This window comes from Orcinus orca, chromosome 7 (genome assembly GCF_937001465.1).
Source record: "Orcinus orca chromosome 7, mOrcOrc1.1, whole genome shotgun sequence".
NCBI classification, from domain to species: Eukaryota; Metazoa; Chordata; class Mammalia; order Artiodactyla; family Delphinidae; genus Orcinus; species Orcinus orca.
The window spans coordinates 41,710,741-41,726,254 of NC_064565.1; positions in this window are offsets into that span (position 1 = coordinate 41,710,741).

Below are 15,514 nucleotides of genomic sequence, written 5' to 3' on the forward strand. Positions count from 1 at the left end.
CGGGAAGATCCCACGTGCCGCGGAGCGGCTGGGCCCGTGAGCCATGGCCGCTGGGCCTGTGCGTCTGGAGCGACGGGAGAGGCCACAGCAGTGAGAGGCCCACGTACCGCAAAAAAAAAAACAAAAAAAACCACAAACATATCAGGCAAAGAACTCAACTTTTTAAGATAAATTTGTTTTCAATTTGTTCTTAGTGTACCTAGGTATATGTAGGGGCATAATTTCTACTAAGATATATCTCAGTATAGTGTATGATTTCTGTTGAATCGTGTCCCAAACTCACCAGAAAGGGAAAATGTGTCTGTGGGTAAGAGGACCTCCTATAGACCAGTGCTTGTCAAACTTTAATGCCCATCCGAATCAGCTGGGGATCTTGTTAACATGTAGATCCTGGGAATTCCCTGGTGGTCCAGTGGTTAGGACTCAGAGCTTGCACTGCTGGGGCCCGGGTTCAATCCCTGGTTGGGGAGCTGAAATCCTACAAGCCATGTGGCACGGCCAAAAAAAAAAAAAGCAGATCCTGGTTCCATAGGTTTGAGGTGGAAGTTCTTCATTTTGAACGTTGCTTGGTGAGGCTGATGGCGTGATGGCACTGGGTCTTGGACTATACTTTGAATAGAAAGGCTGTAGACTAACCAGTTCCCTAAAGAACAAAGAGGGAGCAGAAATGTTCACTCCAGAGTCAGGGTACTGTGTACTGTGTGGTTCAGCCAGGGAGCACAGGGCCTCTTCCTGTTTGCCAGCCTGGTGGCCTAGGTTCATGAGTAGAAGGAAAGGCATTTCTTGACATCCATGGTAGACAGGACAACAGCAGTTCCTGTCTTTCATGCCATCTCCTTCAGAGGACAAAGCCTCCTTGTCTGCAGCTAGGCTGTCATTACAGCTACTCTGAAATGGAAAGGAAGGAATAAGCCATGAGGGTGAATGGGTCAAAATGATGCAAAAGTGGAAAGAAGTAAGGAGAAGCCAGAAAAAAAGAACAAGACTAGTATATCCAGGAACACTGAAAGGAATATTCTTTTCTCTTTCATTAGTTATTCATTTCAATTTATTCTAAATAGTTTGCCCTGGTGTCCGGTGTAACAAGATAGAATGATCTCACACACAGGGCTCATTTCAACAACAAAATATCTTCATGGGGCAGTTTGATGATGTTGGACACATAAAACCAGAGGTAATTCATCCCTCTAAAAGCTTAAACTCCTCCAGAAAAATTAAAAAGACAAACAGTCTTCATCCCCAATAAAAATAAAACAAAGAAGTGTCCTTTAGATCTTATTGCTTGGTGACTTTATGCATTGGAATAGAAACACTATTGCCTTTTGGGAGGTTGACCTCAGCTGTTTTTCAACCATTTGAAGAAAAAGAACTCTAATTTTGGTGCCAATACTCAAAGCAAAGCTTTCTCAGGTGGATGAACAACAGCTGTAGCTGGCTTGTCATGGAAATTGCACCACCTTAAAATCACCAGGAGAACTGGGCTGAGTCTCTGCTCTGACCCTTACTACAGGGTCACACTGGTCACACTACACATTCACATGCAGTGTGTTCCCTGGAAATTCCTGGTGTTCCCTGAAAATGTGCAATGCATGCTAGGGAGGGATTCTGGGCTTCCAAGACTCGCTTGATTGCTGCTCTAGAATTAGATAGAACAAGTAAGAACAAGTCAGTCAAACAAGTCCAAGATTCAATCATATTCTCTCTTTCTCTCTCCCCCAACTATTTTGTCATGTTATTTTATGAACTTTACATAAGACAGACAGGTAATTGTTGAGTGGCTTTTTTTGTGGTCTAGTCTGTATCCTACTACCCTGAACGTATCCCAAACAGCAATGCGATTTTCCCTGCTCTTCACTGGCTCCTTTCTGTGGTCACTAACCTGATCTGCCCTCTCCTAGGGACACTGTAACCAGATGGCCCAGGTTTCTTAAGGCTCCCTTTCAAATACTCTACCCAGTTTCATTCTGTGCCACAGCCAGTGTGTCTTTTCCTCCACACCCTCTCACATTAAAATTCATAGTTGAGGGCTTCCCTGGTGGCGCAGTGGTTGAGTCTGCCTGCCATGCAGGGGACGTGGGTTCGTGCCCCGGTCCGGGAAGATTCCACAGGCCGTGGAGCTGCTGGGCCTGTGAGCCATGGCCGCTGAGCCTGCGCGTCCAGAGCCTGTGCTCCGCAGCGGGAGAGGCCACAACAGTGAGAGGCCCGCGTACCGCAAAAAAAAAAAAAAAAAAAAAAAAATCAGTTGATTGTCTAATTTTCACAGGAAAATTTTCACGATGGCTAATTTACATCTAGAATTTACCTTGCTAATGATTCCTTTTGTCCTTTCATCCTACACACCCCTGCCATATTATTCTTCTAAAAGTTCTGCTGTCATCGTGTCATTCCACACCTTAAGCATTTACAGGTGACATCTAACATATACAGCCCAAACTCCAGAGTGCAGTACCTACCCTCCCTCCCATGCTCCCAATCCCAAACTGTTTCCACAACAAGCTGGCTACAGCTTGTCTTTTTGACTTTATTATTCACTATTCTCTTCTCTGTATCCAACCAAATTAGTCGGCTATCCTCTAAATCCAGAATAGCCTTATCAACCAACTGGTCTTCTTTCTTTTACCATTTCCCTTTCCTGAGATGTTTTCCTTCTCCTTTCTATTATTTCAGTCATACGATTGTACGTATGAACTCCTAACAAACACATATCATACCTTAAAGGCAGTGGTGATATTCAAGATATCAATAACTGATCAGTATGGACACTGAACCATCAGAAGAGCTCTAGCCAGAAGGATGGAGTGGTGTCCTAGAAGATCTTTCTGGGCTAGGCATTAATCCTACAGTTACTGGATCCTAGAAGGTAGCGGTGGGGGGAGTGCTGGGAATTCCTGGTGGAGATATGGCCAGGGCAGTAGAGGCACTGGGGTGGGCTTGGGGGAAGACTGCAACCAACTGGCACAGAAATATTTCATTATTTAACATCTGATATGAACACCCAGGGTACAGTGGCTGAACACCAGAGTCAGGCTTTGCTGCTACATCTCCAGGCTCAAGTTCAGCTCCTGTCCAACAACCCCAGGAGTAGTGATCCCTCCCTCTCTAAATTATTTTAGCATGTTTTGCCCATACCACTTATTAGGTACATTCATAACCTTGCATTGTTAATTGTCTTTTGGGGGACTATTGTGCAATTCATCCCCAAAAGATGGTAATCTTTTCCAAAACAAGAGTTGTACTATATCTTTGTCTCTCCCTAAATGTCAAATATAGTGCCTTTCTTGGGCAATTACTTATCCTATATTTATTAATGAAAATCGATTGAATGAGTAACTGAGAACCAATACACCATATAATGTGGTCATTTCAAATGACCTCACTTAGAGAGTGAGGGAGTTACAGACATCTTTGAGACTTTGATAAGAACTAGAGACTCTCTTCTCAGAAATATCCATAGCAACAGGAAATTGTGCATACAATTTCAGGTGTCTTACATATCCCCTAAAGCCATTCATAGATTCCTGGGAGTCCATGGAATCTAGGTTAAGGACCCTGGTTTAAAAGGAATGTTATAGAACCAGAACATCAACCTAAAGAATCAACTGGGTTTTGTTTTGCTTTGTTTTTGCATCTTCTAAGTACACTTATTCATTCCATGAAGGAAATGGCCCTTATACAGGTGTGCAGTGATGTCCCATATTTCCATATAACAGAGCTTGCTTAAATTCACAGCCAGACTGTGTTTCACCTGATGTGCACTCTAAGTAAAGCTGGTTAATGATGGCTGTGAGCAGGCCCAGGACTTGAAGTTTTCAAAACTTTACTTCTTTTATCAGCACTCTTGATTTTATAAACGATGAAGCCCATCAACGCCATTCCTACCCAGATCTCCTGGTAAACTTGAGTACAGTAGGGCTTCGTGAGGGATCCAAACTTTTTTTTTTTTTTTTTTTTTGCGGTACGCGGGCCTCTCACTGTTGTGGCCTCTCCCGCTGCGGAGCACAGGCTCCAGACGCGCAGGCTCAGCGGCCACGGCTCACGGGCCCAGCCGCTCCGCGGCATGTGGGATCTTCCCGAACCGGGGCACGAACCCGTGTCCCCTGCATCGGCAGGTAGACTCTCAACCACTGCGCCGCCAGGGAAGCCCCTAATTTGGGTACTAAGTTAAGAGACTTAACTTGGGTGTTACCTTGGTATTCCAGTGAGAGGGCTATTTAGAAGATCTCATCCTAGTTCACCTCTTGGATCATGGTGTCTCAGTGCTATCCCCTTGCCTCTACCTGGAAGGCAGAAGAGCAGCAGGACCCACAGGCTTGCCGTAGTGGTCTAGTCTCCCCCAGGAATACGGTACTGCTGACTAAGGTTTCAGCTAAAGTGCACTCATTATCAGTTATACTCGTAGATGTCAGATGACAAATGCCAGTAACAATCTGGAGTGGGACCATCTTTGGTTGAATTCATTAACAGGTACCACATGCCAAAGTGTGGCTAACTAAGGGGGAAAGGGACAAGTGAAGAGGCAAGATCACTTTGCCTTAGACAGAACTTTGTTCATCAGGGAAAGCAATCTTGGCACATAAACTAAAGTGCAGACATGAGGCATAAATAGTGAGATCATCGTCACTAAAACTCTGTGTGGAATTCACTCCCTCCGAGGTACGCACCACGACTCAAAGAGATGGGACTTCCATCAACTCCCCAAGGCAGTTAACTAGCCTCCTGTAATAAATTTCTTTCTGGAAGAAAGAAGAGCACTTATTTACAAGGGAAGCTGCCTGCTATGGTAGAGAAATGAGAGTCTAGAAAAATTACACTGTCTCATATTTCATACTGATTTGCTTCACTTCTTGGGAAAAAGTAGAAAATCTTTTATATACTATTAATCTTTGGATTGGTTCCTATGTCAGAAACTTCTTCTTGGAGCTCACTACTACTACAAAGACATTAGACGTGGATAGTGAAGAGAACCTCAAAAGCCAATAATATGGAAGAATAGGTCAATACATGCTAATTAAAATTAGAGCCAACTGGGAGGGATAAATTGGGAGACCGGAAGTGACACATACACTCTACTATATATAGAATAGATAACTAATAAGAATATACTGAATAGCACAGGGAACTCTATTCAATACTCTGTAATGGGACGTCCCTGGTGGTGCAGTGGTTAAGAATCTGCCTGCCAATGCAGGGGACACGGGTTTGAGCCCTGATCAGGGAAGATCCCACATGCCGTGGAGCAACTAAGCCCGTGCACCACAACTACTGAAGCCCGCACGCCTAGAGCCCATGCTCCGCAACAAGAGAAGCCACCGCAATGAGAAGCCTGCGCACCACAATGAAGAGTAGCCCCAGCTCGCCACAACTAGAGAAAGCCCACATGCAGCAACAAAGACCCAACGCAGCCAAAAATAAATAGATAAATAAAATTAAAATATATATATATATATATATAAAATACTCTATAATGACCTATATGGGAAAGGAATCTAAAAAAAGAGTGGATATATGTGTATATATAACTGACTCACTTTGCTGTACAGCAGAAACTAACACGTTATAAATCAACTATACTCCAACAAAAAAAATTAATTAGAAAAAAATAAATATTGGGACCAACTCAAAAAATAAGTTAAAAAATATGTTTTAATTCACACACACAAAAAGATGTCCATCAACAGATGAATGGATAAAGAAGATGTGGTACATATATACAATGGGATACTACTTGGCCATAAAAAAGAACGAAATAATACCATTTGCAGCAACTTGGATGGAACTAGAGATGATCATACTAAGTGAAATAAGTCAGAAAGAGGAAGACAAATACCATATGATATCACTTATGTGTGGACTCTAAAATATAACACAAATGAACTTATCTACAAAACAGAAACAGACTCACAGACATAGAGAACAGACTTGTGGTTGCCAAGGGGACCCAGTGGGGAAGGGATGGAGTGGGAGTTTGGGGTCAGCAGATGCAAACTATTATATACGGAATGGATAACAACAAGGTCCTCCTGTATAGTACAGGGAACTATATTTAATATCCTGTGATAAACCATAATGGAAAAGAATATATAAAAAAAGTTTATATATGTATAACTGAATCACTTTGCTGTACAGCAGAAACTAACACACACTGTAAATCAACCATACTTCAATAAAAAATAAATTTAAAAAAAGTAGAGTCAGCCTATGCTTTTCTGGCCATAGACCAAAGTAATATTACTGAGAGGCACAAAAAACAGTAGATATTTTCCAAGAACTGTTTAGAGAAGTTACATCAATTCTCTGGACACACGTAGAAGAGAGGATGTGCGATAGAAGAGGCTGTGACTCAGCAGCAGCCCTAGTTTTCATCTGCTTTGACAACTGTGATGAGATATTGAGGTGTCTGAAAAGAAAAGACGAAGTCTCTCTACAGCATCCTGCAGTGCCCTGCACCACACGTGGGTGTATCCTCACCGAAAATACTGTGATGATAACGTAAGATTCAGGGGTGCTCGGGTGGTGCAGGAAAAGAGCGTCAGGAGAAGCAATTTCCCTGCTTTTGTGCATCTAATTTACAACAGGCTCTCAAATCCAAGTTACAGGAAGCAAGGAGTTGCGGGGAGGAGGGTGGGATGGTGGGGGGAGCAAAGAGTTACTTGACTCTCTTCTGCTGTTTCTTGATTTATGGCAATCCCTGTGTGTGAGTGAAACACACAACTTCTCTCCAACCATCTGTCTTGGTTATTGGGCACAGAGTCAAAGTAGTATTAAGCCTACCGTTTTAGCACTTTTGTCCACTCTCTCCACCAAACGGACATCTGGCCATTGCGGGAAGAGTGATTACGGTGATGCCTTGTACACAGAAGTGACCTGTGAATACTTGTTGAATAAGGTAATATGAACCAACTTACGGCCTTGACCTCACTCTTTACCTATTTACTCCACAGCTCTGGCCCTAAGATGCCCTGCTCCCTGGGCGAACACCAGCTATGTCTGAGAGGAAAAAAAAAAAAAAAACAACTCAAAGAATTCTAGGCTGTCAAAATCTGGAAATGTTAGGAAACTTTCAAGTGAAACAGTAGTAACTTTTCCAGGCCCAAAAAGCAGAAGGCCTTAACTGTGGGTTACAGGTTTATCATTAGAAAATGTTTAGTAAGATGAATGGATAAACGAAACGCAGTATATACAGACAATGGAATGTTATTTAATTTTAAAAAGGAAGTAAATTCTGACATAAGCTACAACATGGATGAACCTTGAGGACATTATGCGAGGTGAAACAAGCCAGGCAAAAATGGACAAATATTGTATGATTGCACTTATATGAGGTACCGAGAGTGCTCAAATTCATAGAGACAGAAAGTAGAATCATGGTTGCCAGGGACTGGGGGATGGGAGCAATGGAGAGTTAAGGTTTGATGGGTACAGAATTTCAGTTTGGGATGATGAAAGAGTCCTAGAGATGGATGGTGGTGATGGTTGCACAGCAATGTGAATGTACTTGATGGCACTGAAATGTATGTTTAAAATGGTTAATGGTAAATTCTACTTCTATGTATTTTACCACAATTAAAAATAAAAACTGTAGTCCTATTTGCATGTGAGTTTTTGTATAACATTGTAAAATGATGTGAGTAAGATCAATCACTGTTTTACTGTTTTCAGATGGATGGGAAAAAAGAAGACTGATTTGTGTATCTAGCATCAAACTCCCCCTTATTGGGAAGTGAGCTCAAGTTATTTCATATGGGAATTCAAGAAAGAGAAGGCTCAGAATGTTGTTCATTCCGTGGAAAAGTAAATAAAAGAGGAGGAGGAAAAGAGAGAAGAGGAAGGAGGAAGATGAGGAAGAAAATGACTCCTGACCTTAGCAATCTTCTTTCCTGCAAATTCAAGTTTCCACACACATAGACTGCGTACCCAGCTTTGGATCCAAGATATAAATGCAACCAGGTTGAACTCTGACTTTCCAATCTAATTCCCAGAACTCCCTTACACTAGCTTACGTCAGCCATTGCAGCCTGGTTAGGCTTAGAAATTCCTGTCTCCTGTCTTCATTCACAGAATCTCAGAGTTGGAGAATTCAGAGGTCATGCGGTCCAACTGTCAGCCAGATGCTTGACTCCTCTCTATACAACTGTTCCTTCAGTAGGGTCGGCATCTTACTTACTTGACCTTTCACTCATTTTTTTCAGTTGGGCTCATAGAATAATTTTACAAAAAAAACCCACTACTTTCAGGAAAAAGAGGGAAAAGAAGAAATAAGCACACTCTAAACTAAAAGTCAGGGTTTTCTCACTTATTAATTTTATCTTAAAACAATATTAAAATGCAAATTACAAAACATTAAGTCTACAGTGATGCCATTTTTGTCCCCTCCCAAATATGTGTGTGTATCTGTGTGTGTATACACAGAAAAAAATTCCCTACAGAAATATATAAAGTTTTTATGCAAGTAGTCACATGTGCTCTTTATTTTCTACCTTTATTTGTATCTTCTAATTTTTATTCAATTAACGTTCATTTTTTCTTCAATAAATGAGGGAAGTATCTATAAAGTATGTTTATTCTCACAAATGAACAGAATTGAAGTGGCGATTAGTTATCTAATGATACAAAACAGAACAAAAACCATGAATTAATTTTGAAATGTACCTGGGAGAATTTGGTCTAATCAAAACAAATGGAGTGAAGGAATTGGTGATGGCCTCCTGTTTCCAAGGACAGAGAGATTAGTATTAACAGGATCAAAACTAAACCACAATACATAAATTTGATATTGAAGATAACAGAGCACAAAGTGCTGAGGTATCATCTGAGACAATTGTCGTTTTTCTCTTTGCTTGAGTCTCCACCCCACTCCTTTATTCAATACATGTTGAACTTTAGGGTTTGTTGTATGTCAAGCACGGTGCTAAGCCCTGAGTAGGAATTCAGAGATGACTAAGACACGATCCTTGCCCTCAAGGCACTCACACTTTTCCTATTTGGCTAGAAAAGTGCTCCAGTAGGCAATCTGATGTTTTTCTTAGAAGGTGTTTTCAAAAATACTTTGGTTACCCAAGTCCCACTGTCTCTCCACACCTCACAGTCACTGATGCCCCTAAAGGAAAAGCCTAGGAGCTCTTTTTGTGTTGGAATCTTTAACTTCTGATATTGCTGGCATGGGTAGATCCCATGTACCTCCTGCTGATCTGTTTTGGTGTCCCGGACTTATTAAATATTGGTAGCCAGGGCACTCCCTTCCTCAAGGAAAGACTCAGTATTTCCATGGACATCCTCCATCCAAGGACACACTCTTCTCCACCTTTCCATTCTGTTCAATAGCCATAAGCAAGATCTTTGAATCTCCTTCTACATGCTTTTCTTTCATGATGGGTACAAGAAAGAACTGGTAACAAAAGTGAATAAAGGACTTGGATTCATCAAATTATGCTTGAAAGCTCTTATCCTCTCATTCTGCTCATCAAATTCAAGAGCAAACCTCCAAACCACAATATTCCCAAATCAGCACACTTCTTCCCCTTCTTTATGGCTACCACCACTGCCTATGCCAGCATCCTCTCTCTCTTCCTGGACATCTGCAGTAGCCTCCTTACATGACTTCCTGTTTTCCCTCTTAACCCACCAGAGTTATTCTCTGAAGAGACTCCAAAGGGATATTTTTAAAACATAGATTAAATCATGGCATCTCCTACCAGTAGCTTCCTACTGCACACAGACTAAATTCCACACTCTTGAAGTGGCTTCCATAACCACATAGTACTGGCCATTGCCTGCTTTTCCCCTCTCATTAAGCTCCATCATCTTGGTCTCCTTTCTGTTCCTGGAGAACAGGCCAAGTTCATTCTTGCCCCAGAGCTTTTTCTCCAGCCTTTCAATCTATCTGGCACACTTGGCCACTTATTTTTGCATGGCTGGCTCCTTCACATCATTCAAATTAATTTCACCTCCTCAGAGAGGCCTTTCCTGACCTTCTTTTCTAGAAGCTCCTCAGTCTTTCTCTATCATATCATCTTGCTGTGTCTCTGCAAAGCACTTATCATTATCTGATGACGTTCTCGTTTATTTATTTATTGCTTTATTAATCTGTCACAGTTATTAGAATGTAAGTTCCACAAAAACAATGACTTTTTATGTCTCATTCGTTACTATGTTGGGATTGATGTCTGGGACAAAGAAGACATGAAACAAATAAGTGTGGAATAAATTTGCTAAATGTGTGAGAGAAGATGACTGTCACTCCAGAATTGGTGAGCTTAATCTTATATCCATTACACAGGCTCATTCACTCATTCACTTATTCAAAACCATTTATTGAATTAATTATATACCAGGTACTATTTCAGAAAACAAAGACAAATATAACTAAATTCTTACCCTCCTGTACTTAGATTTCCTCTACTCAAGAGTGGAGAATATAGCCAAGAAAAGATTTGTAATATGCTATCCTAAGTGTTATATTAAAAATATACATAGAATGGTTGGGGATGGCTACACAGGGAAGATGAGGTTTCACCTGTCACCTTGAAGAATGAATTCACCAAATGTGTTTTGGAGAGAAGAGGCAAAACACACAGAGAGTTGAGAAAGAAGATGACACCTTCAGGCAGGGTGGAAAATATAGGCTACCATCAAATTATGGAGTTTAAACTATTCTGGAGGATTTTAAGAAAGGGAGGACACTCTCTGGCTTGCATGTAAAATGACCATTCTTGCAGCAGAGTAACAAACGAATGAAAGGGGGAAATATGGCAGAATACAGAATAGTCAGATGATGACCACTGGACTAAAGTAGGGACTGAGAGAATGGAGAGGAAAGGGTAGATTCCAGGGATATTTAGGGAGTAGAAGTAGGAGGACTTGGTGATCAATTAGAGCTTTTCAGGCTATGAGGTCTGTGAGGATACAGGATTGATAGATACAGTTATATCCCCTGGCACAAAGTATATGAGTTCATAATAAATGAATGGATGAATGAATAAAAAAGGAAAAGTCTAAAGCCAGTCCCAGTTTCCAGTGTGGACATCTGGTATTACTGATACCATTACCAATATATGGGCAGGCTTAGAAAAAGGAAGATAAATTCATTTAGGAAATAGTGGATGTGTGGCATCTGCTAGCAAGTTGTGGCTGTCCACATTTCTGCATTCTGCTTGCAAATAAAACAGTTCCTTTTTTAGTTCCTTTCTATTTTACAACACCTTTTTATCCAAAGCTAAAAGAAGCCATTTGCACCTTCCATGTTCTCATCAGCCAGCTCCAATTTACTAGGTTCATTTTCTAATTTACGAGTTAAAGAAGGTGACAGTGTCACTAATTTTTCCATTACTACGTGATACCAGTTGCCCTTTTTGAAGCCTTAATAACAATTACCCTCACTGGTCTTCCAGCCTCTACTAACAGTCTCCTTGCCACCTTTTTAGCCTCTGCCTACTGCCTGACCCCCAAACCACTATTTTAGGTTTTTGTTGCAGCAGCAACCAGATTCCTGTTTCAGTTATCTTATTAGTTATTTTGCTGCATAGCAAAATACCCTAAACCATCTTATTATTGTTTAGGGACTTTAAAACAATAATCATTTATTATTTCTTATCATTCTTCAGTTTGGCATTCTGGACAGTTTTGCCGGTCTCACCTAGACTCTGGGCTGCTGGTCATATGACTCCTTCCAAGTGGAAGCCAGGCTGGCCTGGAAAGTCCAAGATGACCTTACGATATTTCTGAGAATGTCATGCTGTCTGTCGGCTGAGAAACTTCGTTTTTCCTGTATGAGGTCCCACATTCTCTAGTAAGCTAAACTGGGCGTCTTCACAGCGTGATGATCAAGGCCAACCCAGGTCCCAGACAGTGGAGAAATAGGCTCATTTCCTGATGTAGTGATTGCAAGGTCACATTACACAGGGACACAGACACAGAGAGGCATGATTCATTGAAGGTCATTATTATAATACTCTATTACATTCATTCAGCCCTATGTAAAATGGGCAATTGCTGCGTCTGTCATGATTGAGAAGTTGGTCACAGCAGCCAGCCCCAAAACAACACTGTTCCTGCTTAGTTTTATGCCAGTAAAATGGATGATCTATGTCCTGCCTCTTTTACCAAGTAACTCATTTCTGTGCCAATGTCATGTGATATATCTGATTGGCATAATTAACATCCGTACCCAGCAGCAAGGAAGCTGGAAATGATGTTTTTGGATTCTTCATTAAGATGGAAAAATTTCTACAGTAAGTAACTATCAAAATATGAAGAAGGTATTCAAAAGATTCCAATTAGTCACAAATGACAGATGTCTGCTACCTACCAAATCCTTCAGTAAAGTGTAAAACGCTTTTATGATCTTAAGTGGCGGTGTTGTGGAAAATAAAGGAAAAGAGCTGTAAGTGGAATTGAGGCTTATCACACATTTACCTGATGCTCAATCAGAGGGAACAACATGCTGTTGAAAGTCCGTGCCCAAGAAGCCCAGAAAATGGCAGCAAAGTGGTCCACAGGCAACTTGGAGCAGCAAAGAGAGTACAGGATTCCAGACTAACAACATACTAGAGAAAGGTGACCCATGTTAAAAAATAATTTTTATAAAGGATACAGTCATAACTCTCAATAAAATATAAAATGAACACATACTTCACTTAACTCATCAATCAGGAATACAGTAAAATGTTAACAAACAAAAATACTAGGGATTTTTTCTGGTGGTCCAGTGGTTAGGACTCCGTGTTTTCCCTGCCGTGGGCCCGGGTTCAATCCCTGGTCGGATACTAAGATCCTGAAAGCTGCGTGACACAGCCAAAAAAAGAAAGAAAGAAAGAAAGAAAACCTAACTAAAAACAGTTCAAAGGCTAATCCAAAGAGCAGACACAGATATAGGCAATCAGGAATGCTGAAATTAGTTAACTAATAGACACAAAACTGACCAATATCCACAGGGCAGTAACTAATTGTATCTCCATTGGACAAATTTATTTGCATCTGTATGGACAAGAATAGTTTGCAGTACTGTCAGTTTTATTTAATTTACAAAGTTGTGAAATAGCTCAAAGATAATGAAAGGCAAAAATATCTGTAAAGTCTAACTTAGAGGTTACAATATACAATGCCTAATTTTCCATTGAAAATGCCACCAGTAAACTTTTGCTCACTTTAAAGTTTTTCACAGTTTTTTCTGACCTTTTAAAGGGAGAGAAAAATTGATTCTGGAGCTACATTGATCCACGTTTGCCTGTCATTTGCACAATTAAACATATTAAGAAAAAAACAGGGAATTCCATTTCAAATTAAAATTTACAAAGTCTTGAGAGACATTGCTTCTACTCTACTGGTAAGAACAAGATATTAGCCAGAAAATCATAGTTTTAAGAAACGTATAAGAACACCTGAAATTAATATAATGTTGTATGTCAATTACACCTCAATTAAAATACATATTTATCAGAGAACTAAGAACACCCTCCCCTCAAAAAGAAACCCTTTAAGTTAACCAAATTGTAGAAAGTGATAAGCCCATTCTAGAAAAGATGAGACCCACAGCTGCTTTAATTACTAGCAGACCAGAGGAAGAAAGAGAAATCCACAGATCAGATTGATTCAGTCAACCAGACTAGTAGCCTAACAGAGGAAACAATACAATTTACTTCAGACTCTACACAAAATGCTTGACATACAATAAAAAAATTACAAGACACATAAAGAAGCAAGATGTGACCCAAGGTCAAGAGAGAATGTAGTCAACAGAGCAAACTCAAAGTTGAAACTATAGACCAGAGACAGGAACTTTAAGGTAACTGTGTTAAACATGTTCAGTGATTTGGTGGACAAATTAGATAATATGCATGAATAATGGATAACTTCTTCAGAGATGGAACCTATAAAAAAGAACTTATTGTACAGGACTTCCCTGGTGGTCCAGTGATTAAGAATCCACTTTCCAATGCAAGGGACGCGGGTTCGATCCCTGGCTGGGGAACTAAGATCCCACATGCCGTGGGGCAACAAAGCCCACACGCTTTAGAGCCCATGCACCACAACTAGAGAGCCTCGTGTGCTGCAACTACTGAGCCCGTGTACTCTGGAGCCCACGCGCCACAACTAGAGAGTCTGCACACTGCAATTACTGAGCCATTGCTCTATAGAGCCTGCGCGCCACAATCAGAGCAGCCCGTACACCGCAATGAAAGATCCTGCATGCTGCAACTAAGCCCCGACGCAGCCAGCTAAATAAAGAACTTATTGTAAACACCTGAAATAAAAAATATGAAATATCAATTTGATGGGCTCAACAGAAGTCTGTACATAGCAGAGGAAAGGATCAACTCAAATACAGTTGAAAACACAAAAAGAAAGAAGAGCGAACAAAATGGAACAGTGAATCCAAGAGTCTTTGGGCAGCAACAGATGGTCTAACATATATGTATTGTATCCCCATAAGAAAGGGAGAAATAATGGGGGAAAAGAAGTATATGAGGAGATAGTGGTCAAGAATTTTCTAAGGAGAGTCTGGGTTGGTGAACATGTGGAGATTCAGGGAAAGTGGACCCCTGGCTAGAGCCTGGAAGTTTCTTGCACCTTCCCACATACTTTGTCCTATGCATCTCTATCATCTGGCTATTCCTGAGTTATATCCTTTTAAAATTAACTGGTAATCTTATTACGTGGCTATGGAGACAAAACTCCCCTAACTTGGCTGGGAAGATTGCTTTCCAGAGGCATTGCACTCCTTGGTATTTCTTTCTTTGCACTTCCTGCCAGCAGTCTTGGCTCAGGTTTTGCACTAAAGTACAAGAATAGCATGACCAAAAACACTTTGAGAAAAGAAGGAACTTAGCTGCCAACCTTATACAGAACCAAGTTTTCCAACCTGTGAATGCAGAAGTTATCATGGGTTTCTTGCATCCATTCAGGCACCAAGTCCTGTCTACATATAGAAATGACAATACATCTAACACATATCTAGACTACTTGCTCTCAGAGGAATGGAGATACTGTTGTCATAAATAAAGTTCAAATTTATTTAAAATCCTTAAAAAATATTTTTTCTAAAATTAATTTTTAAAAAGACCCACAGATCCAAGAAACTCAGTAAAACTTAACACGATAAATACAAAGAAAACACACCTAAGAACATTATTGTCCAATTGCTGGAAACAAAATAAAACAAAAAACCAAAACAAAACAAAAGAAAAAAACAAGAAGATCTTAAAAACAAAGTAGAAACAAAGACATCATTTACAGGGGAACAAAATATGAATTATGACTGATTTCTTATCAAAAACAATAAGGGCCAGAAGACAATGGAATAGCATCTTTAAAATGGGGAGGGAAGGGAAACTTTCAATCCAGAATTCAAAATATATAAAAATGAAGTCAAAATAAAGCAGACAAAGGCTGATAGGATTTGTGTCCAATAGGTTTGCACTATAAGAAATGCTAAGAAAAATTACTCAGTCTAAAAGCTGAGGAAAATGTTATCAGATGGAATCCTGGATCTCCAAGATAGAATTTAGAGCACCAGAAA